The sequence below is a fragment of the Phodopus roborovskii genome, unplaced genomic scaffold, assembly GCF_943737965.1.
Source record: "Phodopus roborovskii unplaced genomic scaffold, PHOROB, whole genome shotgun sequence".
Taxonomy (NCBI): domain Eukaryota; kingdom Metazoa; phylum Chordata; class Mammalia; order Rodentia; family Cricetidae; genus Phodopus; species Phodopus roborovskii.
Window position 1 is genome coordinate 25,003 of NW_026125975.1, and position 17,889 is coordinate 42,891.

Consider the following 17,889-nt stretch of genomic DNA (forward strand, 5'->3'; position numbering starts at 1 on the left):
TCACTACATTCTTGCGTTTCTCACCAGTATGTGTACTTTAATGTTTTTTGAGATGATTGCATAGTGAAAAGACTTTACCACATTGATTACAATCTTGTGTTTTCTCTCCACTATGTGTTCTAATATGTCTTTTAAGCATAGTATGTCTTGCAAACACTTTACCACATTGACTACATTCATAGGTTTTCTCTACCAAGTGTTTTCTTTCACGGAGTTGGAGGAAACATTGGCATGAAAAGACTTCACCATACTGAAGACTTCTATATGGTTTCTCTCCAGTGTGAACTTTTTCAAGCCTTTGAAGATGCCTGTAACATACAAATTTATTCATACATTCATTGTGTATATTCACAGGATTCACTCCCGTATGGCTTCTTTTATTACTGCAAAGATAATTAGCATATGTAAATCTTTACCAAATGCATGATACTAAAGAAACTTAGTACATGCATAAAATAAATTTATAATTTGGCCTACGTGTAGACAAGATTAAGATATTGAAATTTACTTTCATAATGCTTCCCTCATGGGGTATTGCCTTGCTTTCAAAGAAGATACCTGTGATTCAGAGTATGAGCCTTTATTTCATGGCCCACATTTACTGCATATGTTCACATGAGATTTCTCACATAATTGAAAATAATTGGACCATCGCAGACCTTTGCCATATTTATTGCATTTATCAATTTTTCCATTGTATAAATCATAATACACTGCCCAAATATACCAGTACAAATGGAAACATTCACACATTCATATGGATTTACTGCAGTGTATTTGTTGATATTTTTCAGATGATGATGGAATACTGATAAATTTCAAACTGGTTTCACACTCAACAATTATTCTCAAAGTGATGACTAACGAATATCTTTTATTTCTTCTCAATGTCCTAAGAGAGAGATGTATGTTTCTTCTTTCCATATTCTAAATTCACATGGCTGGTAACATATATTCTTTTTTTTTTCCCTAAGTTTTCTGATACATAATGTCTCTGTGTAGACCTGGATAGCCTGGAACTCACTTTGTAGACCAGACTGATCACAAAATTTTGTGATCCACCTTCCTCTTCATCATGAATACTGAAATTAAAGCCATGGGCCACAACTACCTGACTCAACATATGATATACTTATTAAAGTAACAATATCAATAAAAAGGATTCCACATTGCATTCACACACTTTGACTTTCTTTTCCTCACAGACATGTGTTATAGGGATTAATGTTTCTCCACAACACACTTCTTGACACTCATAAAATGACCTTTTCGATATACATAGAAAATCACAAATATACAAGTAATGCCTGCTTTACTACAGACTATTTTCTTAGTAGGTCTTGGATATATACTTATGACCTATGAAACAAGTATACTGTTTCAAATATCTGAATAGTATGAAACTCAACAGACGGGCATATCTACAGCATAGAACTCCAGGCGCTACAATTCTAGGGTGTTATCTGTTAAGGAATTGTTTCCTTCTCTTTTTACATGAATGCCTTGGAAACACAGAAGAGTTACCTTTCACTGATACACATGGTTTGGGCAGAAAATAAGAACAATCACTATACTTTAAGCTGCACTTATTTTCACTGTTTAAATTTTTTATGTGTGTCTCTTCAATAAAATTTCCAGAATACATTAAAATATCGTTAGAACAAAATTTTCATAAATTTACATATGAAAATTTACCTTCTATGTCTTCTAGAAGTATGACAATGATCTTCCATATTATGGTCATCCCAAATGTAGCCTGAAATAACAGAATATATATGATGTATTATTGTAAATTGTACAAAATTTCTGTTAATAACTTCATTGACACTTTCACCAAAGTTTCCCTTTTCTCAATTAAAATTACAGAATAGTATCTGTAACCAAGAAACATTGGGTCTTATTTTAAAATATGAAGGAAAATACAGTCTCACCTGTAGTAGTGAGGTTCCTATAGGTGTCCAGCATCACAACTGTGTAGAGACATTTCTGAGAAGGATTTAGCAAAGCCCATTCTTCCTGAGTGAAGTGGATATACACATCATCATAGGTCACTGCTTACTACAATAAACCATACATGTGTGACAAAGAAGTCTAATACACTCACTGTAAATACAAACTTCTTTGACAATATAGTTATGTAAATCTGGAGCCTTGGACACTTATTTCATGCCATGGTCATTATAATGCATTCACCTAATCCATTTAGAAGAAAACTGAATAGGAGGTTAACATGCACCATTTCTTGGCCCTTTACGTAGCATATAGCCATGAGAAAAAAAAAATCCCAATAAGCAGGCATAAAGGGAGAGGCAAGCTTCCAGAACAAACTATTGAGAACACATCAGTAATAAATTGTACAATAGGGACAGCCAGTCACTGACCCAGGCTCTGGGAATGACATCTGCCTTTGTTAGATTTTCATTGCTGTTAAGAGACACCATGGACCAGGGCAACATTTTCAAAGAAAACATTTAATTGAGGTGTCACACTGAAAATTTCAGAGGTTCAGTTAATCAACATTATGGCAGGGGCCATATCAGCATGCAGACTGCTGCAGTCCTTGAGGTTAGAGTCCTTGCAGCATGACTCAGAGGCAACAGAGAGTTTCTGACACATTGGGCATCATTCTGAGAATAAGAAAACTCATGTCTCATCCTACAGTGACGTGATTCCTCTAACAGGGTAAAGCCCACTCCAACAAAGCCACACCACATCTGCTATAACTATTGGGAACTCACAGAGTATGGACTGACAGTTGGGGGACCTTAATGTCACCAAACTAGACCATCTGAATGTGGCTGACTCTTAGGTGACTTGTTCTGTTTGGCGGCCCCTGGCAGTGAAACAAGGACTCATCCCAGGAGTACATGAATAATATGAAACAATAGGTCACACTTTACTGACAGGTCCTGAGGAAGAAATGCCAGAAGATGAGAAAAGTAGGGGAGGCAGAACAAAGAAAAGATGAAAGCTTGGTCAAGGGTGTTTTGCTGAAACTATGTATTATTCTAAGTAAGCTGCTTATGAGGAATAGTGTCTTGTATACTACTTTCATGGGGGAATGGAAGTAGGGACATCTAGGAAGTCAACAGAGTTAACATTTAATGGGGCAAACTCAGGAAAATGCTACCCAAATAGTGCAGGGGGAAAACAGGGAATCCCAGTAAATTACTGACTAATCCCTCAGTGGTCAGAGACCCAATAACCACAGTTCCATGTAGTGTGAAGAGTTGTGTAATTGGGATCTGAATTAGCCCCTCTACAAAGGCATTCTCTCTCAAGCATCTTCCTTGTTTCAAGAGATGAGATCTATTTTATTCTCAATAGCTCAAAACCCGATGGAAATCACCTAAGGCTAGAAACCTGAAACTGTTATTTGCTCTGCCAAGAACTTTCCTGTGTTTCAGAAGGAACTATGTTACTTCTCCATGAGTGAGGATCTACACAAAAATTCTTGCTTGCTCAGTCCAGCCCTCAACACAATATTGTTTTCCTTTTCAAACAGTTGTCACCTGGGCTCATCTTGCCCATATGACAGAGCCAAGATTTTTCTCCAGAAGAAAATGGATGTTTATGGCACACCATGACTTAATGTTCATTGTGACCCAGTAATGAACCCTTGAACAGCGTGTAAAAGCCCTGCTACATTGAAATCAGTGATTTGTCTATTGCCATGTTTTGGAGACAAATGTATGGACTATACTGGGGAGCAAATATATATTTTAGAATCCTAATCTCTAACATGAGTGTTCATCATGAAACTAACTTTATTTATTTATTATTTATTTATTAAATTTTAGGGGCAGCACTCCCTCAGCTAAATTCTATTTTGAGAGACTAACTATCCACCCAGAATTGGTAAATCTTTATATCAACAACTCCACTCTTCCACAAAACAGCTCAATGATGGAGTGTTGTCCAAAACAAGAATGACTTTATACATGTATTTATTGGCACTTGACTATAACCTAGCACTGGGGGGGGGGCAGAGGCAGGCAGATCTCTATGAGATTGGGGATAGCCTGCACCACAGAGAAATTCTAAGTCAGGCTGCAAACTACAAGAAATTCTATTTCAAAAAATTATATACATATACACATACACATATACATATAAACATATACACCTATATGTGCATATATATATATGTACATGGATATATATATATATATATATATATATATATGTATAAAATTAAATAATATCATTTAGAGCACACTCAAAATTAACTCCCAATGTGGATACTTCCTTAGCCTAGAGACAAGGAGGAGTGCCTGGGCCAAATCTCAAATGACTTGACAGATTTTGATGATCCCTCTTGGAAGACCTCAGCCTCTCAGAGGAATGAATGGGGGATGGTATAGGGAGGTCACTGGGGGAAATAGGAGGATGGCAGGGAGAGAGAACTGGGATCTATATGTAAAGTAAGGTCTTTTTATTTATTTTTTTCACAAAAGAAGAAATGTTATTTTGATGGCAAAAAACAAAATAATAATAACTCTGAATGGATGTGACCCCTAAAGTTTAGATGTTAAAAGCAGGACTTCTGGAAGGCACTGAAGTAACCGAACCTCTCCTTCTTTGGTAAATAGCCATCCCTGCACACCAAAACCATAATGGAGCTGACTACACAGAATTTTATTCACAATGCTACTGGATCAAAATCCTTTCCTCAGAAACAGCCCACATGGAGAAGTATTCATAGGCCACAACATGGTCAGAGAAGCTGCTGACCACAATGGGCCTAACTGAACACTGAATATGGCAGCACATTCCAGTCCAGCTTCCTGCTGGAGGGCCTGCCAAACAGAATTCCATGACTCCCCATCCCACCCTCCCACATCCCGTCACTCACCGTGCTTCAGCTTCTCTGTTCATCCATGAGCTCCCCTCACAATTCCCCACAGCATCATTCATAGAGCAGCAATCAATCCTCTGATACAAAACCAAGCCTGCAGCATGGCTCAAGGAAGACTCCTTCCAGACCTCAGACTGGAGGGTTGGCTCAATGTCACTGATTGGCTAATAAGGCTTCAGTGACAAGAGCAGTTACTCAAGGGTTAGAATGTTCTTAAAGACACAGCAAGCCCTGCACCTCCTTTGGGCCTGGCTTCTACTCCAGAACTAGGAATTTTAGAGATCTGTGGGTTTTTTTTTTTTTTTTTTGAGAATTTCCCCATGTGGTGCCTGTTGTCCTAGAACTTTCTAATTAAAATGAGCTGTTCAATTATTATTATTAATCTTGTTGTTGTTGCTTTCTAGCAGATTTTTCTCATTACTTGTTTAATATTAATTAGTTATTTGATTATTTGATTAATTAATTCATTTCTTTTGATGTTTGAAACAGAGTTTCCCTATGTGGCCCTGCTATCCTGGAACTTACTCTGTAGACCAGAGTCTACTCAGAGAAATCTACTTGCCTCTACTTCCTGAGTGCTGGAATCAAAGACGACAGCCAACACTACATAGTCAGACACAGATTTCAATGTCACTTACCCATGTAACCAATAAACGATCCCACCCACTTCCTGCAGTGCACAGGTTCTATCTCTCTTTCTTCCTCCACACAATGTGCAGAGCTTGCTCAGACCATTACACAATGTAGACTGAAATGATTCTCTTATCAAACAGATGGAAGGCTTCCCAGAATATTAAAGGTATAGAGAATTTTTTTTTAGGATAAAAGTTATGTTTGCTCTGTGCCATTTTGCTGAGGTCTGGAGACCTGAGGGAACTTTTTACCTGGTTGTCACAGGCCTCTCAGATAACCATGAGAGAAAGGCAGGAGCCATATAACAAACAAGATGATATATCTTTCTCCTCACAGACGCCAGGGTTATAGGTCTATTGTATTGGAGTTTTATTCCTGATATTTGAGTCAAATTCTTGACATATGAAGAATAATAAAAAAGTGTCATCTGCATGGTAAGCTGAATACTCAAAGACAATGGTGCTGGGAAGAACGTCTCTATCTATGAGTACTATGTTGAACCAGCACAGGTTCCTCAGTAGGAAGATGAGGAAACAGCTGCATTATTCAATGTTCTCTATTTGAACAGGATTGATAGAACATATCTCTCTGTGTCTGTAGAAAGTGGGTTTATTAGAATGTCTCAAAAGCTCTGGGCCAGCTAGTACATCAATGGTGATGACGAATGGAAATTTGAAGAATTCAGTATTTGTTTGGTTTATGGGGTGTCTCAGCTGGTCTTCAGTACACATGAGTATTTCAAAGAAATGGGCTTTAAAGCTATAAATCGATAAACTCAGCAGGATCCACATGCCATTAAATTTGTGGGGTCCATAAAGGTTTTCTCCTTTTAGGTGGTGTTGTGGTATTTTGTTGTGCCAGTTGGTGGCGGCACATACCTTTAATTCCAGTGCTTGAGAGGCAGAGGCTGGTAAATCTCCATGTGTTTGATTGAGTTAGAAATATACACAGGGAAAACCTGTCTGAAAACAACACCAAACAAACAATACACAAATCTAAACAAATAAACAAACAACAACAACAACAAAAATTGCTTTAAGAAGAAAGTGTGGAGCTAGGCAGTAGTTAGCCATATAGGACAGGTCATGGTGGAGCACAACTTTAATCCAAGCATTTGGGAGACATAATGAGGTTGATCTCTGTAATTTCATGGTTACCTCAGGCTACACCAGATTGACCCAGTCTAAAAGAGAAACAGAGACAGGTAGTGGCTCATTCCTTTATCCCTGTACTTGGGAGGTAGATATGGATGGGAGGAGAGAGAAATATAAAGTGGAAGAACACAGAAGTTTATTGCATTTTAATGTAAGACCCTAGGATCAGAATTTCCCACCCCTTTGGTCTGAGTATTCAGTAGAAGTAAGACCTAGGGGTGGGCTGCTCTGCTTCTCTGAGTTTTCATCATTAATCACATATCTGAATCCAGGTTTTAACTATTAAGACCAAGTAGAATTAGCTTTACAATTTCCAGTGTAGTGTGTCAAAGCTAAATTGTCGTATACAACACTAGAATTGATGGTAATAGAATTGATGGAATAAATATTTATCAATTTTTCAAGTCTATTACTATCTATTGTATGATTGAGCATGAGAGAAAATGGTTTGTATGAGTATACATGTTATGGGATGTAGATAATTATGTGAAGCTGTGCATCATTATCTGACCTCTGGTCATCCCCCAAAAGAAGATGTACTGAGTCTCATACCAAGATACACAACATGTATGATGAGCCATACTCTTCCACAGATTAGCAATAAAACCAAAATAAAGAACTAAATAATGGTCTTTTGGAGCATGAAGCATCAAAATTAAGATCCTACACATGGTAAGTTTGCAACATGAAAGGAATACAATACTATGACAATGAACAACAATTTATGACAACATGCTGATTACAAAGGCACATTAACAATTATTTTTAGAAATACTCAGAATGCTCAATGTAATTATGAAACATCTTATGATATTATCCCATCACTCACCATGTTGTGGCTTCTGTACTCAACCATGCTCCACTTACAATTTACTACAGTAACACTTCCAGAAAAGCAATCAATTCACTGATGCTTGTTCTGCTTAAACCCAAACCTGCATCAAGAACAAAAGCCTACAGTATGACTACAGAAAGTGTCCTGCAATGCCTGTGACTGGCAGGTTGGCCTGGTGTTGCTGATTGGCTAGTAAGGCTTGATCAACAAGAGCACATACTTAAGGGTTAAAGTGTGCTTAAAGACACACCACAGGGTACCTTGGGTCTGGCTTCTACATAAGACCCAGACCTTATAGACATCATTGCACTAAGTGCCCATATGAAGAAAACAGAGGATAGTCACATAAATGAATTAACAGCGCAACTGAAAACCTTAGAACAGAGAGAAGCGAATTCACCCCGCAGGAGCAGACGCCAGGAAATAATCAACTTGATGGCTGAAATCAACAAAATAGAAACCAGGAAAACAATACAAAAAATCAATGCAACAAAGAGTTGGTTTTTTGAGAAAATCAACAAGATTTATAAACCTTTATCCAAATTAACGAAAAAGCAGAGACAGAAACATGCAAATTAACAAAATCAGAAACGAAATGGGGAACATAACAACAGACACAGAGGAAATCCAGACAATTTTCAGGTCATACTTCGAAAATCTGTATTCCACAAAAATTGAAAATTCAAAGGAAATGGACAAGTTTCTGGATAACTATCACTTACCAATATTAAATCAAGAACAGACAAACAACTTAAATAGACCTATAACCCGAAATGAAATAGAAGCAGTCATCGAAAGCCTTCCAACGAAAAAAAAGTCCAGGGCCAGATGGATTCAGTGCAGAATTCTACCAGACATTCAAGGAAGAACTAATACCACTACTCCTCAAACTGTTCCACAAGATAGAAACAGAAGGTTTATTGCCAATCTCTTTTTATGAGGCCACAATAACTTTGGTACCCAAACCTCACAAAGACACAACTAAGAAAGAAAACTACAGACCAATATCCCTGATGAACATCGATGCAAAAATACTCAATAAAATAATGGCAAACCGAATTCAAAAATACATCAGAGAAATCATTCACCATGATCAAGTAGGCTTCATACCTGTATTGCAGGGATGGTTTAACATACGAAAATCTATCAACGTGATCCACCATATAAACAAACGGAAAGAGAAAAACCATATGATTATCTCCCTAGATGCAGAAAAAGCCTTCAATAAAATTCAACACCCTTTCATGATAAAGGTATTAGAGAGGTCAGGGATAACAGGAACATACCTAAACATAATAAGAGCAATATACAGCAAACCAACTGCCAACATCAAACTGAATGGAGAGAAACTTAAGCCAATTCCTCTAAAATCAGGAACAAGACAAGGCTGTCCTCTTTCTCCATATCTCTTCAATATCGTACTAGAAGTTCTAGCTAATGCTATAAGACAACAAAAGGAGATCAAGGGCATCCAAATTGGAAAGGAAGAAGTCAAACTGTCTCTATTTGCAGATGATATGATAGTTTACATAAGCGACCCAATAAACTCTACCAGGGAACTCCTACAGCTGATAAACACCTTCAGCAAACTAGCAGGATACACGATAAACTCAAAAAAATCAGTAGCCCTATTTTTTTCAGACGAGAAAGAGGCAGAGAAAGAAATCAGATAAACATCACCCTTTACAATAGCCACAAGCAACATAAAGTATCTTGGTGTAACGCTTACCAAACAAGTAAAAGATCTATATAATAAGAACTTTGTGACTCTAAAGAAAGAAATTAAAGAAGATACCAGAAAATGGAAAGACCTCCCATGCTCTTGGATAGGTAGGATAAACATAGTAAAAATGGCAATCTTACCAAAAGCAATCTACAGATTCAATGCAATCCCCATTAAAATCCCACCACAATTCTTCACCGACCTTGAAAGGATAATAATCAACTTTATATGGAAAAACAAAAGACCCAGGATAGCCAAAACAACCCTATACAATAAAAGAACATCAGGAGGCATCACCATTCCTGACTTTAAGCTCTACTACAGAGCTATAGTTCTGAAAACAGCCTGGTATTGGCATAAAAATAGACAGGTAGACCAATGGAATCGAATTGAAAATCCTGATATTAATCCACGCACCTATGAACACCTGATTTTCGACAAAACAGCTAAAATTATACAATGGGGCAAAGACAGCATCTTCAACAAATGGTGCTGGCACAATTGGATGAGGGTGTGTAGAAGACTGCAGATAGACCCATGTCTGTCGCCATGCACAAAACTCAAGTCCAAATGGATCAAAGACCTTAACATCAATCCAGCCACATTGAACCTCTTAGAAGAGAAAGTAGGAGGTACCCTTGAACAAATTGGTATAGGAGACCGCTTCTTGAACATAACTCCAGGGGCACAGACACTGAAAGAAACAATTAATAAATGGGACCTCTTCAAACTTAGAAGCTTCTGTAAGGCAAAGGACACAGTTGACAAGACCAAACGGCAGCCCACTGACTGGGAAAAGATTTTCACTAATCCTATATCCGACAAAGGGCTGATCTCCAAAATATACAAAGAACTCAAGAAACTAGTCAACAAAACACCAAATAACCCTATTAAAAAATGGGGTACAGAACTGAAGAAAGAATTCTCAATGGAGGAAATCAAAAAGGCTGAAAGACACTTAAGAAAATGCTCCACATCCTTAGCTATCAGGGAAATGCAAATCAAAACAACTTTGAGATACCATCTTACCCCTGCCAGAATGGCTAAAATTAGAAACACCAGTGATGACTTATGTTGGAGAGGATGTGGAGAAAGTGGAACACTCCTCCACTGCTGGTGGGAGAGCAAACTCATACAGCCACTTTGGAGATCAGTATGGCGGTTCCTCAGGAAAATGGGAATTAGTTTACCACAGGACCCGGCAATCCCCCCTCTTAGGCATATACCCAAAGGATTCACATCAATGCAACAAAGACATCTGTTCAACTATGTTCATAGCAGCACTATTTGTAATAGCAAGAACCTGGAAGCAACCTAGATGCCCTTCAATTGAAGAATGGTTAATGAAGATGTGGCAAATCTACACAATGGACTACTACTCTGCAGAAAAAAAATAATGGTATCTTGAAATTCGCAGGCAAGTGGATGGCACTTGAAGAAACCATCCTGAATGAGGTAACCCAGTCACAAAAAGAGGAACACAGTATGTACTCACTCATATATGGATTTTAGACCTAGATCAAATGATCACCAGCCTATAATTCACATCACCACAGGAACTAGGATACAAGTTGTATTCTAAGAGATTCATATAATGTCCCTCACAGAACTGGGAAGGGACAAGTCCCCCAGACCTCAGGTATAGTGGGGGAGGACAGCTAATGGAGAGAGAAGTAGGAGAAAATGAGAGGGAGGAGAGGAAGGCATGTGCGACCAGGAGGATTGAGCCTGGTTAGGAATGGAAAACAGGAAAGAGAGAGAGAGACAGAGAGAGAGAACATAAAAGAGGGAGCCAATATTGGTTTGAAGATAAAGTTGAACACAAAGAAAGGTCGAGGGAACTACAAGACTGCTCCCAACTAACAATCTCAGCTTCCGTGGAAAGGCTATCATAAATGCCCTTCCAGGAGAGTGAGATTAACAACTAACTTCTCCATGGAGTCCTCAACTAATGCCTGTTGAAAACAGGAGCAAACACCCATACATAAACACTGAGTCAAACTAGAACCCAGAAGCAGATGGAGAGGACAAGACCATGCGGTAGAAGTACATAGAGACAGCTTACCTGAACAAGGAGGAGCTAAGGGCCACTAGACTGATAGCTGGGAAGCCAACAGGGGTCTGACTCGGACCCCCCTGAATATGGGTCTCAGCCAGAAGGTCTGAGCAGCCTAAGAGACCTCAGACAGTGGAGCCAGGATGTATCCCTGGTGCACAAAAGGACTTTGCAATCATATCCCCCATGGAGGGATAACTGCCTTATTCTAGAGATAGGAGAGAAGCCCTAGTCCCTACTTCACAGGACCTGTCAGATCTACATGACCCCAACTGGATGGCATTCCCCTACATATTGTATTGTGGTGGGGGGTTGGGAGGGGAGGGTGTTTAGAGTGCATGGGAGAGGGTAGAGAGGGCAAAAGGGAGGGAAGGAGGGAGGGAGGGCTTGGGGGGAGGGAGGGAGGGAGAGGGAACTGGGATCGACATGTAAAATAAAAAAAAAAAAAAAAAAAAAACGCTTTGACTCCAAAATTTAAGTTGAAGAACAAGTTACTGGGGAAAAGTATTTCTATTTTTGTTTCCACAGAAAATGAAAAGATGTGGATTCCTTCCAGACTAATGTGGTTTGATCACACCAGACCGCCTGAAACAGAGTACAAGCTGATCCTACATTCCAAACAGCTGGACAAAACAGCCCTACAGACTACAGCTAGGATATCTGAATCTTCTTCGAATCCCCCAAGACAGCGCCCCTTACCAGCAGGAAGTAGTTTGGAAAGAACGACACCCAAATTCCCAAATATTGTGTATAAATGTTTGTTTTCATTTAATTGGACTTTGTTATATAAAATTAAATAAAAAAAAAAAAAAGACACACCACAGGGTACCTTGGGTCTGGCTTCTACTCAACACCCAGACCTTATAGACAACTGTAGAGACACAAATCTCAATGTCACTTACCCTGTTTAAAATAGACAACCCACTCTCTTCCTGATGTGCAAAAGATCATCCCCTCCTTCCTCGAAACAATGTGCAGATGTTGCACATAAAATTACAAAATGCAGATTGGAATGAATTTTTTATTCAACACAGGGAAGGGCGCCTAGAATATTAAAAACTTGAGAGAGATTTTAGGTCATATGGCAAAAAAGAAGATGTTTGTTCTGTGTATTTTGCTGAGGTCAGGGGAACTGGGTGTACATTTTATCTACTGGTCACAGACAATTTAGAAACCATGAGAGAAGGGAAGGAGCAATATCAGAAAGAACATGATATATCTTTCTCCTGTCAGATGCTTTGGTGATAGCTCCAATGCATTGGGAGTTTTATTCCTGAAATTCTTGAAAATGAATAATAATAAAAACTCTTGTCTTCAGGGTAATTTGAATACTCTGAGAGAATTGGGCTGGGAAGCTTGCTTCTACAAGCACTGTGGTGACTGAGCAGAGCTTCCTCAGGGTTGAGTGAGAAAATAGCTGCATTATTCAATATTCTCTTCTTGAACAGGACTGTTGTCAGGATTCTAAATCAGTGGATCCATCATCCAGCCTTGAGATTGCAGAAAGACTTATTTTCTTGTTTGAGGTCTGGTTCCTGTTTTCTTTACCTTTTTTGTTCCCCTGCTTTTCTGAAGTCCCAGTGACAACAATGAAATAAGTGGTTTCAGTTCATCTGACATCAGTGGGAAACTACAGAACATCTCATTTTCTGTGCAAAAATCTCTCAATAGTAGGTAGGATAGGGAATAATAACATCATGTGATTGTGTAGTGGCCTGTGAAATCTAGAGAGCCACCTTGTTTTCAGGAGCAAGGAGTGGGTGCAGGAAGAGAGCAGTATTTGCTATTGGAGTCAAAGCCAGTGCAGTAGAAATGTGTATCTCTGCTGACCAAGAAAAGGTTTTTGTCTGGGTTGGAAGGCCAGGTCAGGAATCATTGCGCTGTGTCTTTAAGAAGGTGATCTTATTACTCAGTCATCACTAGCCAACCAGGCACTCCTCATGACCTGTCAATAATAAAAGGTACAGGGACCTTCTTAGTGCCAGATTCAGGCTTTTCTCTAAAGGAGAGCTGGCACCTTTTTGTGTGTGTGCTGTTCTTTGATTATTGTTGCAATAAGTTCAATGGAGAGCTTGGGAGAGCTCAGGAATCACATGGTCAGTGTGGTGCTGCTGTCCCCAGGATGGAGGAGTACATTGTGTAGTATATAAATCATGTGTTGGGTCCTCCCAACATCTGAGTGGGTACATGAAGACAGATTTTACTTCCTGTGGGTTTTCATGAGATATGTGAATCTCCCTGGAATCAATAATGTGACTCTGAAGAAAACTTTGTGGGTTGAATCTCTTCAGAGTATTGGGAGCAGGGAGCCCTGTGTAAAAACATCTTTTTAGTCAACTTCAATGAGCTTTTTGTGCATCCTTGGAAAGACTACAGTTCTTGGAGACATTTAACAATTTATATTTTACTTTACGTGATGTGAAGGAAAAACTACAAAGAACAAGAATCTCATCTAGTGGATAACTTCCTGATTTCAGAGTACAGACCCCACATGTTATTTTCATGAGATACAGGAAAAAAAATTAAAAAGAAAACCTTGCAGGTGTGTTAATCAATCTTGATGCCCTTGCAATCTAACTTTGTACTCTATGAAATGATGTAACCTTGAAAACCCTATGAGCTGAGACTAGTGCTGTCAAGCCTGCAATTCACTTTTGTTGCTAGGTAACTTAGCCTTCCAATAGAGTGAACTCCCAGACTGTTTTGTTCTTCCCAATTAAAACCTTTTGTTTTCACTTTTGGGAATAACTTCATTGGACTTGAGGAAACCCGGGAGGTACAAAGTTTGTGGGCTCATCCAAGATTTCCTCCAACCATCCAGAACCTTTAACCCTGAAAGATTGAAATAGAGAAAGTAAAGACAACAAAAACCGAAGGAATGCAGGAAATAGAAAAACTGCGCAAAAGATTTTTAACTACAGACACAGCATGACCAACAGAAAAAAAGTGATGGAAGAGAGAATCTCAGGCATGGAAGATAAACTAGAGGAAATAGATTCATCTACCAAAGAAAATCATAAATCCAACAAATCCTTAACACAAAACATCCACGAAATCTGGGACACCATGAAAAGACCAAACCTAGGAATAATAGGCAGCGAGGAAGAGGAGGAAGACCAGCTCAAAGGTGTCAAAAACATACTAAACAAAATCATCGAGGACAACTTTCCCAATCTGAAGAAGGACATGCACATGAAAGTACAAGAAGTATACTGAACACTTATTAGGCTGGACCAAAGAAAAAAAAAAAAAAAAAAAAAAAGAAAAACCTAGAAATATAATAAGGAAAACACCTAAAACACAGAATAAAGAATACTAAGTGCAACAAAGGGGAAAGGACAGGTAACATATAAAGGCAAACCGATCAAAATTACAACTGACTTTTCCATGGAATCCCTCAAGGCCAAAAGGTCCTGGATAGATGTAGGCTACTATATCCAGCAAAACACTCAATCATTATAGATGGAGAAAACAAGATATTTAATGACAAAGACAGATTTTTTTCCAATACTTACCTACAAATCCAGCACTACAGAAAGATTTGGAAGGAAAACTCCCACCCAAGGAAGTTAACTATGCACACAAAGTGTAGGCAACAGATAATCTCCCTATACAAGAAACCAAGTGTAATGGAGGTCAACTATATTCAAAATACCACTGCCAACATCAAATCTAAAACAAACAAGCATCAATAATCAATGGCCTTTACTCACCCCCAATATTAATGGTCTTAACTCACCTATAAAAAGACACAGGCTAACAGAATGGATACGAAGAAAGAATGCATCCTTCACAAGAAACACATCTAAGTTTCTTCTACATACAAGAAACACATCTAAGTTTCAAAGATAGACATTACTTCAGGTTAAAAGGTTGGGGAATATCTTCCAATCAAATATACACAAGAAGCAAGCAGGCATGGCTATCCTAATATCTAAAAGTTAGACTTCAAACCAAAATTAATCAAAAGAGATGAAGATGCTCATTCAGTATTCATTGCAGGAGAAATCCTTCAACACAAAGTCTCAATTCTGAAAATGTATGCCCAGAATACAAAGGAACCCAGAGTAAACCAACTGCCAACATCAAACTGAAAGGAGATAAGCTTAAGGTGATTCTTCTAAAATCACGAACAAGACAAGGCTGCCCTCTCTCTCAATATCTCTTCAATATTGTACGTGAAGTTCTAGCTAAAGCTCTAAGACAAGAAAAGGAGATAAAAGGGACCCATATTGGAAAGGAAGAAGTCAAACTATCACTATTTGAAGACGATATGATAGCTTAATAAGCAACCCAATAAACTCTACCAAGGAATTTCAATAGCTGATAAACACCTTCAGCAAACTAGCACGGTACAAGATAAACTCAAAATAATCAGTAGCACTACTTTTTTCAAACAACAATGAGATTGAGAAAGAAATCAGAGAAACATAAAAGTTTACAATAGCCAGAAACAACTTAAAGTATCTTGGAGGAACACTTCCCAAACAAATGAAAGACCTATATAATAAAAATTTGTGGCTCTAAAGAAAGAAATTAAAGAAGATACCAGAATATGGATAGATCTCCCATGCTCTTGAATAGGTAGGATAAATATAGTAAAAATGGCAATCTTGACAAAAGCAATCTAGAGATTCAATGCAATCTCCTTTAAAAACCCACCACAATTCATCACTGACCTTGAAAGGATAATAATCAACTTTTTTTTGGAAAAACAATAGACCCAGCATAGCCAAAACAGCTGTGTACAATAAAAGAACTTCAAAGGCATCACCATCCCTAACTTTAAGCTCTACTACAGAGCTATACACCTGAAAACAGCCTGGAATTGCCACAAAAACAAAACAAAAAACAAACAAACAAAAAAAAAACCAGGTAGAACATGGAATGGATTTCAAAAACCTGATACAAACCCACATACGTATGAAAACCTGATTTTCTACAAAACATATAAAACAATACAGTGGGATGAGGAAATCAACTTCAACAAATGGTGCTGACACATTTGGATGATGGTGTTCAGAAGACTGCAGATAGACCCAAGTCTGTAGTCTCTAGGGGTGAATTATGAGAAAATATCTGTGTATTCATTCATTTTATTGTTCAAATCTATGATTCAGAACGCAATGACACTTCAGTATTGAGCAATCTTTTTGGCTTCCCACATAAAACACTATCCACTTGTTTAATGTTTATTCATTCAAACATGAAAACATGTCATTATGTATTCAATGACCACTGGTGTTTTGAGCCTCCTTATGGGAGGAAATTGTACCAGACCATCACATCATCTAATACTACACTTACATTTTTAACTGTTAAACTAGAAAATTAAATAATAATTCATCATTTAATTAACATATTTAAAAGACAGATTATGTTATGGACCATGAGTCCCTTTTGGAGACAAATTTTGGGAGTTGATGATGTAACATCCTGTCATTACTTCATCATTTAGCTATGTAAGTAGATCATTAGATCAGCGATAGGTTTAGGACTTTGGTGCCACCTCGTCAGTGTTAATCTAAAATGCCAACTAATTAATTATCAATATAATTTTTAAATAAATCATTATTCCAGGAAGAGAACAGTCTGTCGACTCCATGTGGGATTTAAGTATGCACCACCATGTCTTTATTCAATCATTTTTCAGTATATGTTAATTATTTAAATCGATGAAGATGCTGTTCTTCGTGACAGGAACCTGGCCGTTTCTCCCTGGGAGTTAATCGTGTGGCATTATTTAATTATGTAAGTACTACTGCCTTGACAATCACTGGAGTTTGGTTCCACCTAATGAAAGTTAAGCATGCAAGACTATCCAAATTATAAACTTCTTTGATTGTGTAAGGAATGATGGTGTCATCAGTCATTTGGCTGCTGTGGGACTGACACAGCAGGAGATCGGTACCAGAAGCAGTGTCCAGAGAATGAGGGACACTGTGTTACCCACTGATCACTGCTTACTTAATCTTAGATTCTTAACAATCGAATGATTACTTGATTTAAAAAAAAACTTTATTGTTTCGCATCATCAGTTTCTGAGAGATTTCTACAGAACTGACCCATGAAGTTCACAGTCACCTCCGAATAATCTCCTGATCAGGGAATCTCATCTAATGAACACTGTTGGGCTGATAACATGACACAAAACCAACAATACAGAACTTTAAGTAAGTAATGATTTCCAAACAAGTAAATGCTTACATAATAAGAACTTTGTGGCTCTCAAGAAAGAAATTAAAGAAGATACAGGAAAATGGAAAGATCTCCCATGCTCTTGGATAGGTAGGATAAACATAATAAAAATGGCAATCTTGCCAAAAGCAATCCACAGATTCAACCCAATCCCCATTAAAATCCCACCGCATTTCTTCACCGACCATGAAAGGACATTAATCAACTTTATATGGAAAAACAAAGACCCAGGATAGCCAAAACAACCCTATACAAAAAAAGAACTTCAGGAGGCATCACCATTCCTGACTACAGCTCTACTACAGAGGTATAGTTCTGAAAACAGCCTTGTATTTGCATAAAAATAGACAGGTAGACCAATGGAATCGAATTGAAATTACTGATATTAACCCACACACCTATGAACACCTGATTTTCGACAAAACAGCTAAA

General features: G+C 38.1%; 1 long non-coding RNA gene across 1 annotated transcript in view; it reads right to left on the bottom strand.

The window, feature by feature from the left end:
• Window positions 1-286: 286 nt before the first annotated feature.
• Window positions 287-17,889, bottom strand: part of LOC127218200 (uncharacterized) — a 94,995-nt gene continuing 77,392 nt past the window's right edge. The window contains exons 2-3 of the long non-coding RNA XR_007834166.1: window positions 1,696-1,756; window positions 287-308 (exon numbers count right to left, since the gene is read on the bottom strand). This is a non-coding gene — a long non-coding RNA (uncharacterized LOC127218200). The remainder of the gene's footprint in view (window positions 309-1,695; window positions 1,757-17,889) is intronic.